Source organism: Capra hircus, chromosome 5, assembly GCF_001704415.2.
Source record: "Capra hircus breed San Clemente chromosome 5, ASM170441v1, whole genome shotgun sequence".
Taxonomy (NCBI): domain Eukaryota; kingdom Metazoa; phylum Chordata; class Mammalia; order Artiodactyla; family Bovidae; genus Capra; species Capra hircus.
The window spans coordinates 65,433,921-65,450,252 of NC_030812.1; the positions used below are offsets into that span (position 1 = coordinate 65,433,921).

Here is a 16,332-nt window from a genome sequence, read left to right on the forward strand (position 1 = left end):
ATCGGCCCTGAGTGCCCTATCTCATGCATCGAACCTGGACTGGCGATCTGTTTCACATATGGTAACATACATGTTTCAATGCTATTCTCTCAAATCATCCCACCATCACCTTCTCCCAGAGTTCAAAAGTCTGTTCTTTACATCTGTGTTTCTTTTGCTGTCTCACATATAGGGTCATCATCACCATCTTTCTAAATCCCATATATACGTGTTAATATACTATATTGGTGTTTTTCTTTCTGACTTACTTCTTTTTGTATAATAGGCTCCAGTTTCATCCACCTCATTAGAACTGATTCAAATGCATTGTTTTTAATAGCTGAGTAATATTCCATTGTGTATATGTAGCCACAACTTTCTTATCCATTCATCTGCCTATGGACATCTAGGTTACTTCTGTGTCCTAGCTATTGCAAACAGTGCTGCGATGAACATTGGGATACATGTGTCTCTTTCAATTCTGGTTCTCTCAGTGTGTATGCCCAGCAGTGGGATTGCTGGGTCATGTGGCAGTTCTATTTCCATTTTTTTAAGGATCTCCACACTGTTCTCCATAGTGGCTGTACTAGTTTGCATTCCCACCAACAGTGTAAGAGGGTTCCCTTTTCTCCACACCCTCTCCAGCACTTATTGTTTGTAGACTTTCGGATAGCAGCCATTCTGACTGGCGTGAGATGGTACCTCATTGTGGTTTTGATTTGCATTTCTCTGATAATGAGTGATGTTGAGCAGTTTTCATGTGTTTGTTAGCCATCTGTGTGTCTTCTTTGAAGAAATGTCTGTTTAGTTCTTTGGCCAGTTTTTGATTGGGTCGTTTATTTTTCTGGTTTGAGCTGCATGAGCTGCTTGTATATTTTTGAGATTAATTCTTTGTCAGTTGCTTTGTTTGCTATTATTTTCTCCCATTCTGAAGGCTGTCTTTTCACCTTGGTTATAGTTTCCTTCATTTTGCAAAAGCTTTTAAGTTTAATTAGGTCCCATGGGATGACCGAGGATGAGATGGCTGGATGGCATCATGGACTCGATGGACGTGAGTCTGGGTGAACTCTGGGAGATGGTGATGAACAGGGAGGCCTGATGTGCTGCAATTCATGGGGTCACAAAGAGTCAGACACAACTGAGTGACTGAACTGAACTGAACTCTAGGAGGTGGGTCATAGAGGAAGTTTACTCTAAATTTAACTTTTAACCTAACTTGAACTTCTAGAGATGAAAATTATAATGCCTCAGATGAATAAAAACATTGATAGGCTCAGTGGCAGATTAAATGGTTGAGGATTATTTAACTTAAATACATAACTAAAGAAGCTATTTAAAATGAAATGAGAGGGAAAAAAGACTAGAAAAATAAATAGAACATCAATAGGCTGTGAGAAAAAGATGTGTAACCATGTACACACATAAAAATTGAAAGTGTCTCTTTTTTTCTGTTCTTAGCAGAAAAGTATCTAATTTTTCTCCATTAATTTATAACATTAGCCATAAGTATTTCACAGATACCATTTATCAAATTTAAGAACTTCCCTCTAGTCCTAATGTTCTGAAGGTTTTCCTTTTTTTATCAGGAGTGAATGTTAAATCTTGCCAAACAAGTTTTTTGTATCTATTGACTTAATCATGTTTTTGTCTTTATTAGTCTATTAATATGGTGAATTACATTGATGAATTTTAAAATATTAAACCATCTTTGCATTTTTTGGGTAGATTTCACTTGGTCATGATCTACTGATAAGTTTGTCTTTAAAATAATTTCATTCATTTATTTTTGGCTCTACTGGGTCTTCATTGTTGTCTTTGGGCTTTCTCTTAACGTGGGGAGCGTGGGCTACTGTCCAGCTGCAACACATGGGCTTCTCATTGTGCTGGCTTCTCTTGTTGTGGAGTACAGACTCTAGGGTGCTCTGGCTTCAGTTGTTGCAGCCTGTGGGCTCAGTAGTTGTGGCTCCTGGGCTCTGGAGCACAGCCTCAGTAGTCACGGCACATGGGCTTAGCTGTTTCAGGGCGTGTGGGATCTTCCCTGAACAGGGATCAAACTGACCTCTCCTGCATTGGCAGGAGGATTCTTTACCACTGAGCCTGCAGGAAAGCCTGAAAATTTTGTTTTTGAAAGAGATTTTCACCGAGCTCAGAATTCTAGGTTGGCAGGGTTTCACGCACCCACCCTGCCTTTGCTCTTTTAGTGCTATAAGGATGTTGTTCCATTATCTTCTCACTTATATCCTTTTCTGATAAGTTTTCTGATGTAATCCTTATGCTTGCTTCTCTGTATGTAAATGTCTTTCCCTCCACTGTTTGATTTTAAGATTTTCTTTTCATAACTGGTTTTAAGCAATTTGATTATGATGTACCTTGGTATTTTTTAATATTTCTTTTTTTTCTTTTTTTAAATGTTCTTTTTTTACTTTATAATACTGTATTGGTTTTGCCATACATTGACATGAATCCACCACACGTGTACATGAGTTCCACAGGTGTACACGAGTTCCCAACCCTGAACCCCCCTCCCATCACCCTCCCCATATCATCTCTCTGGGTCATCCCAGTGCACCAGCCCCAAGCATCCTGTATCCTGAGAGTCTAGGAATTTTGAGTTTATGGTTTTCTTTAAATTTGAAAAAGTATTAGCCATTATTTCTTTAAATATTTTTTTTTTCTAGATACTCCCCTCACCAAACCCTTGCAATTTTGGGACTCCATTTACATATTTACAGGTGGTGGATCAGATGGTAAAGAGTTTGCCTGCAATGTGGGAGACCCAGGTTCAATCTCTGGGTCAGGAAGATCCCCTGGAATAGGGAACGGCTACCCACCTCAGTATTTTGCCTGGAGGATTCCATAGACAAAGGAGCCTGGCGGGCTACCTCCATGGGGTGGCAGAGTCAGACACTTTTAGTTTTTACATATGTACATGGTTACACACTTTTTCTCACAGCCTATTGATTGATGTTCTATTTATTTTTCTAGTCATTTTTTTCCTTCTAATTTAATTTTAAATAGCTTCTTTTGTTATATCTTCAAGTTCAGTAACCTTCAATCTGCCACTAATCCTATCAGTGTTTTCACCAGAGGCATTATAATTTTTTATCTTGATAAGTTCAATTTATATTAAAAGTTAAATTTAGACTAAACTTTTTCTATAGACTTGACTATACTTGACTCCTCACTTCCAGTTTAAATTCCTACAGATCAAGGACCAAATCTTAATCGCTTTGTCTCCCCTTGCAACTAAAAGAAATATATGGCTGAATGACTTTGGAAACATTAAAAAAAACTTTTCTGAGTCTCAATTTCTTTGTTTATAAAAATAGCAATAATATTATCAGGTTATTATGATAATTATTAAATGCCACCTGAAATTATCACCACATTGTTTACCAGCTATACTCCAAAATAAAAAGGTAAAAAAATTTTTAAATACATTAATAAAGGTATGTCCTAGTGCCTTCACATGCTATGGTCTTAACAAACCTGAATTCCCTTTTATCTCAAGTACAGTAATATTCCATTAAATTTTTCTATAGCCCTAGAATCAGGATTCACTAGGGATCTAGAAAATATTTAACAATTGGCTCTGTAGTGGGGGGAATAGCAGCCTGACTTGTAGTGCTCTCTGTTATCTGGAAATCCTTCCATTGAGTTGATTTCAAGCAATCAAAATGATTTCACTGAACACAGAGCTGGGAAGAGTTGACTAGTAACACAGCATTCCATAATGTTTCCACCATACAGCCACAGATACAATAGACAGCCCCAAGAGCACAGATAATAATATGCAGTGAAAAAGAACATGATCAGTTTTGGATATAACTTATTTTGGAATAGTTTATTTTGGTGTAAGCTAATTTAACTTTTAATAGTGGTCATATTTAAAAACTGGCTCACAAATCTGGAACAATTTAGCAGTTGGCTCTTGTAAAACAGTATCAGCCAACTTTGATACCCCCCTATCTCCTGCTTTCCCCAACCCACCCTCTAGACTTTCTTCCTGGAGTATGTAGTTGAAACAGTGGGAGTTTTCCTCTCATGTTTCTCTGGAACTGAGCTTTGGAATCTGCTGTTCAGTGTCCTGTATTCTCTATCACCCCCACTTCCACCTTGGGTCACTGCCTGGATTACCACAGGACGCCAGAGAAATGGATGAGGGCGGACCACTTTCTTCTCTAACAGTCCTGCCACTTAAACCTCCCCTCACCACCTCACATAGAGCTGCAGCAGTGATTATGGCTTTCTTTAATGAATCATTGATGAGTAATTAGGGAAAATTATAATGTTGGAAGGAAAAATATCTAAAAGCTGTTCGATAATTGTGACTTCTCCAGAGTCCAAGGGAAAACATATAAAACACTAAATCCTTCACTTTTTAAATTCAAGAACTATTTATGTGACACACACTCTATGCTAGGCATGGCGTTAGATCTATTTAATAAGGGGACATATTCCAAGTTTTCATTTGGCTATCCCATTCTTGGTTTTTATGTGCAAAGATTAACTTATTTCATTAAGCACATAAGCATATCTCTGAAGCGCAAACACTAATTCTCAGTGCCAGTAAACACTAAGCCCCTAAGAAAGAATAAAATGTTTACCCAATGGTCTTATAGCTTGCAAAGCACCTCTTGCCCTGGAGAAAGAAAATGTAAATTGTTATGCAGAGAAGTTGAGTTCCTTTATTTTACCCCATTACTCCTAAATTACACCCACTCATGCCTTCCAGGAATAAGGAACAAGCACACTGCTGGTCCACTTTGCTCCTTTAGCCTCTTACAGGTAATGCTACCAACTGAGTTTCAGGTGGTGAAACAAACTTCAGAGAGATGAAATGAGACCCAGTCCCTATTATTGCAGAAAACACAGATGTACAAATGAAAGACCATGATATGTGATAAACATCATAACAGCATAAACTCAGTGGGTGTGGAATCACAGAATGGACACTTCATTCTGGCTGGAAATGCAGAGGGTCTTGGGAAGTCTTCCCCCTGGCATTGACAGCGAAAGGTTAGAAGAGGTTTGCAGGCAGAGAAGAGTGAATGATGGTGAACAGGCATGCAGGTTATAGAAGGCTATACTTACAAACAGAAACCTTTGAGTGGCAGAATTACGTGAAGTTTACTATGACAATAGTGCGTGTCTGTGTGTGCGCACATGTGTGCGTATGCATACGGTGGGGAAGGGATGATAATGTATGAGACCAAAAAGGGAAGCAAAATGTCAAGGGTATTTGATTAAGATAACAGGTTTGGAATTTATTCTGTAGGTGTGTTGGTCCCAAGTGATATAACCAATTTATGTTTTCAAGTGGAAGACTGAGAATTATTGAGTAGACTTGTTGGGAGACACTGGAGGCAAGGAGATTATTCGTAGACTGTCAGGATAATCTACATTGTAAGAGGTCTGAACTAGAGTAGTTGGAGCGGAAGGCAGGCGTAGAGAACATGATGGAGCAACATTTCATAGAAAAGAAAGAATGAAAGAAGAACCAAAGAATTCTTTGGCTGAATAAGCCTCTTCCAGGCAGGTGGTGATGCTGTTAACATAAGAGCATGCACAGGTAGAGGGGCAAGAGTGGGAGATGACACTCTTGTGTTGAATTTAAAGTACCTGGAAAGCACCAAGGTGGAGATGTCCAAACCACGAGTTACAAATGACTACTGGAACTCAGGACAGAGGTCAGAATGGCAGATTAATGGATTTGGGTGAAATGGGAGTTATATTAGCTTTCGAATGATGCTGTAATAAGTTACTAAAACTTAGGGGCTTAACACAAACTTGTTATCCTTCAGAAGCCTGAAATGAGTCTTTCAAAGCTAAAATCAAGATGTCAGCAGAGCTGCCTTCTTTCTGGAGGCTTTAGGGGGAGGTTTTGTTTCCTTATCCTTTCAAGCTTCTAGAAGCTGCCTCCATTCCTTGGCTCATGGCCCCTTTATCTATCTTCAAAGTCCATTACCCAACGTCTGCTTTCTCTGCTTTTGTTGCCACATCCTGGTTCCCCTTCTGATTTAGACAGTTCAGAGTAATTCTCTCATACCAAAACATTAACTTAAGCATATCTGAAAAATCCCTTTTTTACAGAGAGACACACGTTCACAGGTTCTAGGGATTAGAATGTGAACAACTTTGGAGGGAGATTGTTCAACCTACCACAGGGGTAGATGAGAAAAAAAACAATAGAATGAGGAAATAGAAGGGCTGAATGCAAATATCTGGGGCACATCAATAGCCCAGAAAGAGAAAAGAAATACCTGGACCATAAGTGTTTCTCAGGAAAAAAATGAATCAAGAAATTTCTAAAAGAAGGAATTAAAACTCTCTAACAATCCTTCCTCAGACCCTCTGCCTCCTGTTGTTGTTTAGCCACTAAGTGGTGTCTGACTCTTTGTGACCCCACAGACTGCAGCACGCTAGGCTTCTCAATCCTTCACTATCTCCTGGAGTTTGCTCAAACTTGTGCCATTGAGTCAGTGATGCCATCCAACCGTCTCATCCTCTGTCACCCCCTTCTCCTCCTGCCCTCAATCCTTCCCAGCATCAAGATCTCCTAGTCACTAGATTTACCTTTTGCTGACCTATAAAATGAGCAAAAGCACCAACTCAGATATGATCCAGGACCATTTTGCCAGTTCCTGATGTATTAGCTCTCCAGACCTTCTCTGATCAACTCCAAACTCCTAACTTGACTCTCAGATCCAACTCTAGTCTTGATATTCAGAAATGTGGTCCTTGACCTTCCTTTCAGAATTCAGGCCGACTCGCCCTCTGTTTTCATTGTTTCTCAATGTGGTAGCAGTGAGTAACAGTGGCTTTCAAGAGTCTTAGGGACCTTCAGCTTCTAAAATTCATTCTTCCTTCCCTCAGGCCCCTGAGTAGAAGTGGAAACCTGGGTTCCAGAGGTGTCACTTGGATCTCTAAAAAGGTAGAAACACCCACAGGAAGGCTGTTCTCTGTTTCTCTGGTGCTATGTTCTCCATCTCGGATGCAATGAATTGGTCAGGGATTGTCTGTGCCTAGGATATCTGTCTTCCACCCAGGTGAACAAAAGGGTACTCAGAATTGCAATAATTGCAGGACCACATGGAACAGGAGAGCTAGTTCCCCTAAGAAGAGGAGGTTGCTATAACGACAAGAAGGAAAGGAAGGATGCTGGGCAGGCAACAAAGCAGGTGTCCACTATACTGGGGATAGACTTCTAACTTTTCTACTAAGGAGACTATGGAGTTCGTGTAGCATCATCAAGAACTCCATGCTTAGATAATATGTATCAGTGAGGCCAAGTAATAATCATTCCTTTAATCATGCAACCTACAGAGAGTACATTCCATTCTCTAGAACCTAGTCCGTGCATGTATGCATGCATAGGCACTCAGTCATGTCGGACCCATTGCAACCCTATGAACTATAGCCCACCAGTCTCCTCTGCCCCAGGGGTTCTCCAGGCAAGAATGCTGGAGTGGGTTGCCATGCCCTCCTCCAGGAGGTCTTCCCGACCCAGAGATTGAACCTGAATCTCCTGCTTCTCCTGCATTGGCATGCAGATTCTTTTCCACTGAGACACCTGGGAAGCTCCCTAGTAACTGGTACTCATATAAAATGCTGTGAAAATAATATATCTGTGTAGCTCCTAGCACACTGCTTGGGACATAAGAGGGATTCAGTGAATACTTGGTAAATTAATGAATGCATAAATGAACATACTGCATATAGATAGTGAAAATGAAAGTCACTTAGTCATGTTTGACTCTTTGAGACCCCATGGACTGTCCATGGAATTCCCCAGGCCAGACTACTGAAGTGGGTAGCTTTTCCCTTCTCCAGGGCATCTTCCCAACCGAGGGACTGAACCCAGGTTTCCCACATTGCAGGCAGATTCTTTACCAGCTGAGCCACAAGGGAAGCCCAAGAATACTGGAGTGGGTAGCCTATCCCTTCTCCAGGGGATCTTCCTGACCCAGGAATTGAACCAGGATCTCCTGCATTGCAGGCAGATTCTTTACCAACTGAGCTACCAGGGAAGCATATAGATATGTCAGCTGTTAATCTACAGGTGCTTCCAGGAGGCAGCGCTTTTGTTTTTTTTTAAGTTTAAACTAGTTTCATAGAGATATAACACATGTATGGCTGTTCATTCTACAAAACCTTCATCATAGAACTTATGATACACCTAATTAGCAGTAGCACCCAGATTTTCTAAACAGTCATTGTTTTTCTCTTCTCTGCATAGCCTTCTTTTTGTCGGCTGCCTTCTGTTTTTATCGCATGATCTCAGATTCCTTCTGTTTCCTCTGAGAGGTAGTCAAACTACCTGCTTTTCCTTTTCCCCTTACTAATTTTTGGGGATTTCTTTATGTATTTCTGATGGGCAACTTCTCCTCCTTGATTTCCACAGGCCATGCTGGCCACCACACTGAGCCTGGAAGAGCGGAACTCCGAAGAGCAATGACTTCCTTACAGGCTCCATGGCTGAACCCATTTGTCTCTGGAAGACTGAGCTTGCACGGGGGCTCCCAGTGCTGACATTTTTTCTTAATGAAGAATTTATTTTGTGGACCTACACCCAGCAGTAAAAGTTTAAAAATTTTGACTTCTGAGGCAGCATTTTAGAAAATCTACTTTATCCTCACACACTGGCATTGGAAACCAAGAACGTCTGAAAGCTTTTGTATAATCTGATTAAGAGCTGAATAAGAAGAGGAAAGGGGTCAACGATTAATGGTTTAACACCACATTTACCTAAGCTGAAAAGGTTTTTCTAAAGATCTTTTTTAGAAACTTTTGTGAAGTATGTAATACGAGGGCTGGGCTGGAAGCCCAAAGTTAACACATCCACCATCCTTTCTACCCATTCTTGTCACTTTCAATGGTTAGAATTCTTCCACACCTAAGCTCTGAGACAATCCTCCTCCATTTTCATCAGGCATGGAATTAACTCACTGGTTTCATAGCACCATCAGAAATCTGTAAGCTTTTACTCTGACAGCATGCATTTTACTTTGAATGCATGTTGGTTATCACATGCATTCTCAAGGGAGGTGACATCACTCTGAAAGAGGTAAAAATTGGTCCTTAGGGTGGGGAAATCTTAGACATTACACTGACTTACAGTTCTTTAAAAGGACCACAGTCCATTATTAGATATAGAGTATATCTCTGATAATTTCATAGGAGACAATGAGGTAAAAACAATCTTTAAAGCTCATTTAGTGGAGCAATAATAATAATTTTTTTAAAGTTTGGGAAACACTGGGTTATAAGGAAGGACTTAAAAACACATGAACACTATTCCTTTTCTCATCCCACAATGCCCTCAGGAAAAAGGATGTTGCATTGTGAGTTAGAAGACTTGAGTCCTAACTTTCATATCTACCACCAATGAGCAAATACTTTCATTTATTTATTCAGATATTCATTGAGTATCTTCTATGTCCCAGACACTATGCTAAACTCTGGGGGTACAAGATAAATAAGATGTCGAGTTCTAATTGAGGTTATGTTTGAGAATGGAGCAGATAAGAACTAAGATCCAAATATCTATAAATAATAATTATGATGGTAATAAATACAATAGGTGGCTATGACAGATTATAATTAATTATAAAAATTATAATACATGCTATAAAGAATTTATAAAAGGACAAGAGGAAGTTAAGCCAGTAGAATGTGAACAGGGATGGTCTTCCCAAGACAGTGACATGTCTGAGTCTTGAATAGTGAAAAGAATCCAGCCCCACAAGATCTGGGAACAGGGTTTCCAGGCAGAGAGAAAAGCAAAGACGGAAGTCCTGAGGCAAAAGTGAGTTTGTTGTGTACATAGAATGGAAGGATACGGCTGACATGAGACAGGAGATGGGCCAGTCCAGATCATGCAGGGCCACGCAGGCTGTGGGGCAGAGCTTTGTTTGATTCTAAGTGCTCTGTGGCAAATTTGCTCTGTGCTTTAGGCAAATTAGTTGATGATTTCTGTCAAACGATGAGTGTGGGGTGGTGGGGGTGGAGCAGGTGAATGTTCTAGAATGCTAAGTTGAACCTCATCTAATTCAGGACCTGGGAGAGATGCCATAAATCTCCAATGGGAGGAAAGTAAGGTAGCAGGTAAAGCTTAGACTGCAAAGAGATCCAACCAGCCAATCCTAAAGGAAAGTGAAGTGAATTCACTCAGTCATGTCTGACTCTTTGCGACCCCATGGACTGTAGCCCACCAGGCTCCTCCGTCCATGGGATTCTCCAGGCAAGAATACTGGAGTGGGTTGCCATTTCCTTCTCCAGGGGATCTTCCCGACCCAGGGATTGAACCCAGGTCTCCCGGATTGCAGGCAGACACTTTAACCTCTGAGCCACCTAAAGAGGTATCCTAAAGGAAATCAGTCCTGAATATTCACTGGAAGGACTGATGCTGAAGCTGAAACTCCAATACTTTGGCTACCTGATGCAAAGAATTGACTCACTGGAAAAGACCCTGATGCTGGGAAAGATTGAAGGCAGGAAGAGAAGGGGATAACAGAGGATGAGATGGTTGGACGGCATCACTGACTCAATGAGCCTGAGTTTGAGTAAGCTCTGGGAGTTGGGTGATTGACAGGGAAGCCTGGTATGCTGCAGTCCTCTGGGTCGAAAAGAGTTGGACATGACTGAGCGACTGAACTGAACTGAAAACTGAACTGAACTGAACTGAACTGAAATCTCCAGGGTTGCTTGCTCATCACTAGGCTGGGGGCAAACTCACATTTCGCCTGGAAAGGAAGGAACAAGGGCTGGGACACGCATTCCTCTGAAAGTGGAACCTGCCTTCCTCCCATTTTCGATTTTTGAGATGCACGGAGTACTTTTTCCTCCCTCTGCCAATCTCCTTCTCTTGTTGCATTGGAGCTGCCTAGTGAGCATAAGCATGGGATTGGGGGTCAGGGACCCTGGGCTCTGGACCCCCACCTCTAAATAACTTGTGACACAAGCCAGTCTCTTCCTGGATCTGGGCCTCCAGACCCTCATCTGGGACCATGATTAAGATTCCTTCTAGAACATAGACTCTGATTCTATTATCTTCCTCTTCACCAGAGATGAGAAGGAGCATACACTGTGCATGGAAGTGCACCCAAACTCTCCTAAAATAATAAAGCAATTTCCTTTGAGATGGTTGACAAGGAAAGTCAGGAGGCCCTTGCAGAAAATGATGAAACCCAGTCCCAGCTGAATATTAAGTTAGAGAGAGGTCTGCAACTGGGCCGGGGGGCAGAGAGAGGGGGAGATGCCAGGGTCGGGGGAGAGAGAAATTTTAATTGCGATTGTTTGGCCTGCTGATCCTAGGCAAATGACAAGAAGCCCCCAAGCAGCCTCAAACACGGATATTTGAAAGGCAGAGACGGCTGGGGGATGGTTTGGCTTCGCCCTCCCCTCTGAGGCTGTTTGAGGAGCGGTCTGCGGTGCTGACAAGCACGGGTTTTGGAGGCCATTGAAAAGTTTTGGGCCTAAATAGGGTAGGCAGCTTGGCTTAAGTGTTGCTATGGAATACCTGGCAACCGGCAACAATAGGCCTTTTAGAGAATCCAGGGCAAACAGTGACCGTGGTAATGGGGTGGGCTTAAGGGTCTCCTTGCCCGGCTGGGCCCCTCCTCTCCTCACAGAGGCCTGGGCACTGGGCTATGTTCCGGAAATTCCCTGCACAAAGCCCCATTCAGTGGGAGGAGGGTCAATGCGTGTGCTTTTGGAGGGGGTGGCGGTGGGACTGGGGGGTGGGGAGAGGCGGGGGAGGGGGTACAGGAGAAGGAGCTTTACTGCCAAAAAAAAAAAAACCCCTCTCTCAAGTCTCTTTCTTCTCGCAAAGACTAAAAGAGGCACAGAAAGTGCTAAGTTTGTAAAAGAGGCTGAAAAGGTTCAGAAAAGTAGCATAAAAGGGCCAGGGAACGCCCCGTGAATTTTGAACAGAGAGCAGAAAAGGGACCCTAAAAAGCAATTAGTGATGCTGCTTGTAAATGGAGGCAGCGCGCTGGGGGTGGGGAGCTGGGTTGGAGGTAGGTGCGGAGGCGGGTAAGAAGTTGGGGCGGAGGGGGGGTGTGATGGGAGCAGGTGAGGAGAAAGGGTGAGGCGTGGGATGGGTGAGGGGACAGGGAGGCCAGGGAGTCGTGGAGGGGTGGACAGCGGCGAGCCCTCCGCCCCAGCCAGTCGTGGCTCTAATTGCATGCCTTCAGGCTGCTCTCTGCTGGGGCTGTGCGGCTCAGACTTTGTCCCCTGGTTCCAGCAACCCCTCCAAAAGGCTGTGGAGCCTGAGACGGTGACCGGCCTCCCGCCTTTGGTCGGTGATGACCATGAGGAAATCCTCAAGAGAGTGGCTACCCGCATTCTCTTGGCAGCGGAGTGATGGCAGGGTGCTGGGGAGCTGGGTGTCTTCCCGAGTTCCCGGGGCGGGGGTTTGGGGGTGAGGGTAGGGGAGGCTCGTATGACAACCCGCGGAGCCCGGCAAGAGCATCCAGCAAATTAGCACTCTGCAAACCCCACGTGCCCGCGCTGCCTAACATCCGTGCTCAAACACCCCACTCCACCGCTCTAAAGATAATAATTTTATATTTCCAGCAGAATGTGCACAGTGACAATTATCTGTATTCCTACTGTGTCGCAGCATCAACGGATCATCAAGAGAATTATGTTCCAGTTGAAAGCAGATTTAAATAAACAGACACTAAATGGGAGCCAATAATAGATGTACCAAAATAGTCTAGGCAGAAAGCAGCAATTTAAATACAGGGCTGTTTAGTGGAGAAGGTAAGAGGCATCCAGACCCCAGGGTTTACTGTTCCCAGACTGCAGCTCAGCCCCGAAGATTCTTTCCAATGATCTCTAGGGTTCTGACCAGAGCGCTATCCTAAGCTCCTTCTTCCCTCTCCCTCCCTCCCTTTCTTATTTCTTTCTTCCCCGCTCTCTCCTGTCCTTCCTCCTTCCCTTCTGCCCTCCTTCTCTCCCTTTCACTCCCTTCTTTACTTCAACAAACATTCATCACTCATTATCAACTAGCTGCCTTTGGGCACCTTTATCAAAATTATTAAGCACCACCCTTCTTGATTTCTGTGACCCTCTGCTCCAGACTCAAATTGGATCTTGTTGCCCTGTATGGGGCAGGGGAGGAAGTTGTTAGCTCCCCAAGGAGAAAATCAAGTTGTTGTTTCCATAAGAAGGGAGAATGGAATGCTGAAGAGGCAAAATAATGAAGGTCCAGTTATATTCATTCAGCCATCACATATTTATTAGAGGTGTGCCAAGCGCTGTTCTAGGTCCTGGGAATTCAAAGATCAAACTGTAGGTCTCTCTCCTCAAAGAGCTTCCAGCCTTGCAAAGGAAAGATAACCAGGCAGCTGGATGTGGGTGGTGAGAAGGACCAGAGAAGGACCCTGCCAGAGGGAGGCAAAGGAGACTTCAGCCAGCTGTGACTCAGGCTGAGAAAGAGAGAACATTTTACTGAGCAGAAAGGGGACACTCCTAGCAGAAAGAAGAGGTTGTGCAAGGGCAGAGAAACAAGAGAAGAGTTGGTGTGTTCAGGAGCTTGCAAGTCCTTCAGCAAGAGTAGCTCCAGGATCCGGAAGTGGAGGGCTGGGGTGGGGAGGTGTGGGAGAAGTAACTGGGGACAGCATAAAGGGCTTTGCTCTTGAGGTTGGGGTGATGAGCAGAAACCTCATTTCTGCTGGCCTCTTGTTTCCCTTCGTGGGGACTTCTATTAGCATTACTCTCCTGGCTTCTCTGTCTCTTCCCTCACTCCTGTCCAGGCCCAGGGAGTTGGGCTTCATTTATCTTCTGTCCTGTATAGAGCAGCCCCTCTGATGTGTTCCCAGCCACCTGTACTAGAAGTCTGTCCTTACACAGAGAGACCTAACTGGGTGTTCAGCTGTTAGGCAATCTAATTCTGGGATATAGGGTTAGGGAGCAATTATTTCCCCAAACCTAAGCCTGGTTTTGACTGTATTTTCATTAATAAAACTGCGGTTTCGATCTCTGTACATTTTTGACTCCTTTTAAGTGAGTACTGCTTTTTAAACCCTTGCAATGTCAAGGCAAACTACAGAGGTTAGGAAGGGGACCATTGGAGGAGGGTGAGCATAGGGACAAATGGCATGAGGAGGCTTTTGTGTTAAAAGTGTCACTTTGAGAGCAGTCTTCCTGGGTTCTCTTACGTGCTGTCCACCTGGGGGCCCCTTCCTCATAAAGTCTCTTGCTTTGGGAAAAAAAAAATGTTGCTTTGGCAGTTAGGCAGAGGATGGTTTGGAGAGGGTAAGGAGATTTAGAAGGAAAGAGATGGTAAAGATTGTTTTTTTAAAAAAACTGAACTACAAATATATTTATATATTTAATAATTATATTTTCCAGAGGTCAAACTGGGTATTCTGAACTGTGGGCAGATTCTTTACAATCTGAGCCACCAAGGAAGCCCTGGTCACTCCACCGTGTCTGACTCTTTGTGACCCCATGGACTGTAGCCCACCAGGCTCCTCTGTCCGTGGGATTCTTCAGGCACGAGATGGATGCGTTGCAATGCAAGAGAAGCAAGAGTCACAGGTTTGATCCCTTGGTTGGGAAGATCCCCTGGAGCAGGAAATGGCAACTTGCTTCAGTATTCTTGTCTGGAAAATTCCGTGGACAGAGGAGCCTGGTGGGCTATAGTCCATGGGGTGGCAAAGAATCAGACATGACTGACCGTGAACACACACAGTCAAGTAATCAACCATATCCCAATACAAAGTAGAAGTTAAAAAAAGACACGAATATATTGTTTCATGTTTTATTTTAATGAAAATACTTAAAATTACAAAACATGATGCTTACTTTTAAATTTGTAATAGAATTCAATATTAGAGAAAATATAGCTAAAATGAAAAGCTCAGCAATCTTGAATTAGGTTTTTTATGACATAAGCGTTGTTTGTACACATAGAAGAGGGGATAAATGTGATGTACACGATATTGACATTTGTAAATTCACTTAGAAAGACAAGAGATGATGAAGATGTTAACTAGGAAAACAGTGGCAGTGGACGATTTGAGTGGTGATAGAGAAGGGATGTGGAGGGAGAGATAGTCTGAAGATAGAATTAATAGTAGTTGGGGGCTGATTGGATGTGATGGTAAGGAAGAATCTGGGTTTCTAGTTAGTCAATGGGATTCTCATTTGCTGGGATAAGGAACGGAGATGAAGTGCAAGGGACAGAGAGCATGATAATGAGCTTATTTTGTAACATACTGACCCCAGGACACAGAGCAGTCCATTAGGGAGTTAGATATACAGGTCCACAGCTTTAAAAAACAATAATCTGATTGGATTTAGAAACGCATCTAGAAATAATTATTGAAGCACAGGAATAAGAAAAGTTGCTAAGAGAAAGGGTATGGAATGAGGCAAAGAAAAGTGTGTGGAGGCAAAGCAACATTTAAGGCAAGTTTGACAAAAACATATTGAATTCCACCTGAGAATTAAGGGGGACTATTATTATACCTCCTGTTATTGGCATCTGATGTTACTTGGGACTCTAAGCTATCACATAATGTACCTTCCACAAAGCCCCCTGAACCACTTCTTTTTGTTTACTAAGGATTCAAGCTGTGATATGCTAGATATCCATCTTTGTAACCATCTATCTGTATATCTCACACATATGTAGCATATATAAAAGCTAATATTTATTGAACATTATGATGCATCATCTTTGATACTTTGCTAAACTCTTTACACATATTTATACTAGGCAGGTATGGTCAGCTTTGTTTTGAAAATGAGGAAACTGAGGCTCAGAGCAGTCTGACAGTTCAAACTTTGAAAGCAGAACTGTCCAACTACAAAGCTCACGCTCTGACCATAGGTCACGCGGCTTACCTTTATCAAAGAAGATGCCATGTGAGTTGAAGTCTTTAGGAGTTTACTACCTGGCCACCTTCCTCAAGAAGAAGGCTAACACTAAACGTGAAATGAGCTTGAATCCTGCAACTTGTTTATTGAACAATGTTAAGTGCTGTGAAACTCAGCTTTCCTCATTGGTAGTAGGAATGTGTAATACTTTCTTCACAGGTATACTTCTGCCTTCTACCCTGTGGGAAACCATATTATAGAAAGCTCAGTAACTGAAATAGATGCCCACATTGCAGAAATGTTTCTTTTCCCTCTAACTTTAACAGAAAAAAAAAAATCCAAAATACAACAAACTAAGCTCTAAAATGTGCTGAAAATAGGAAAAACATCAAGAAAACATCAACAATATAGAACATTTAAATATCATAATAAGAGAAGTAGCATAATTATGAAAAGGCTCTTGTTCATAAATATTAGAAAGAAAAATCTAGCAAAGAAAATTATCAACAACATTTAAGT

General features: G+C 42.5%; 1 pseudogene; it reads right to left on the reverse strand.

The window, feature by feature from the left end:
* LOC102188291 lies at positions 8,193–8,388 on the reverse strand (annotated as a pseudogene).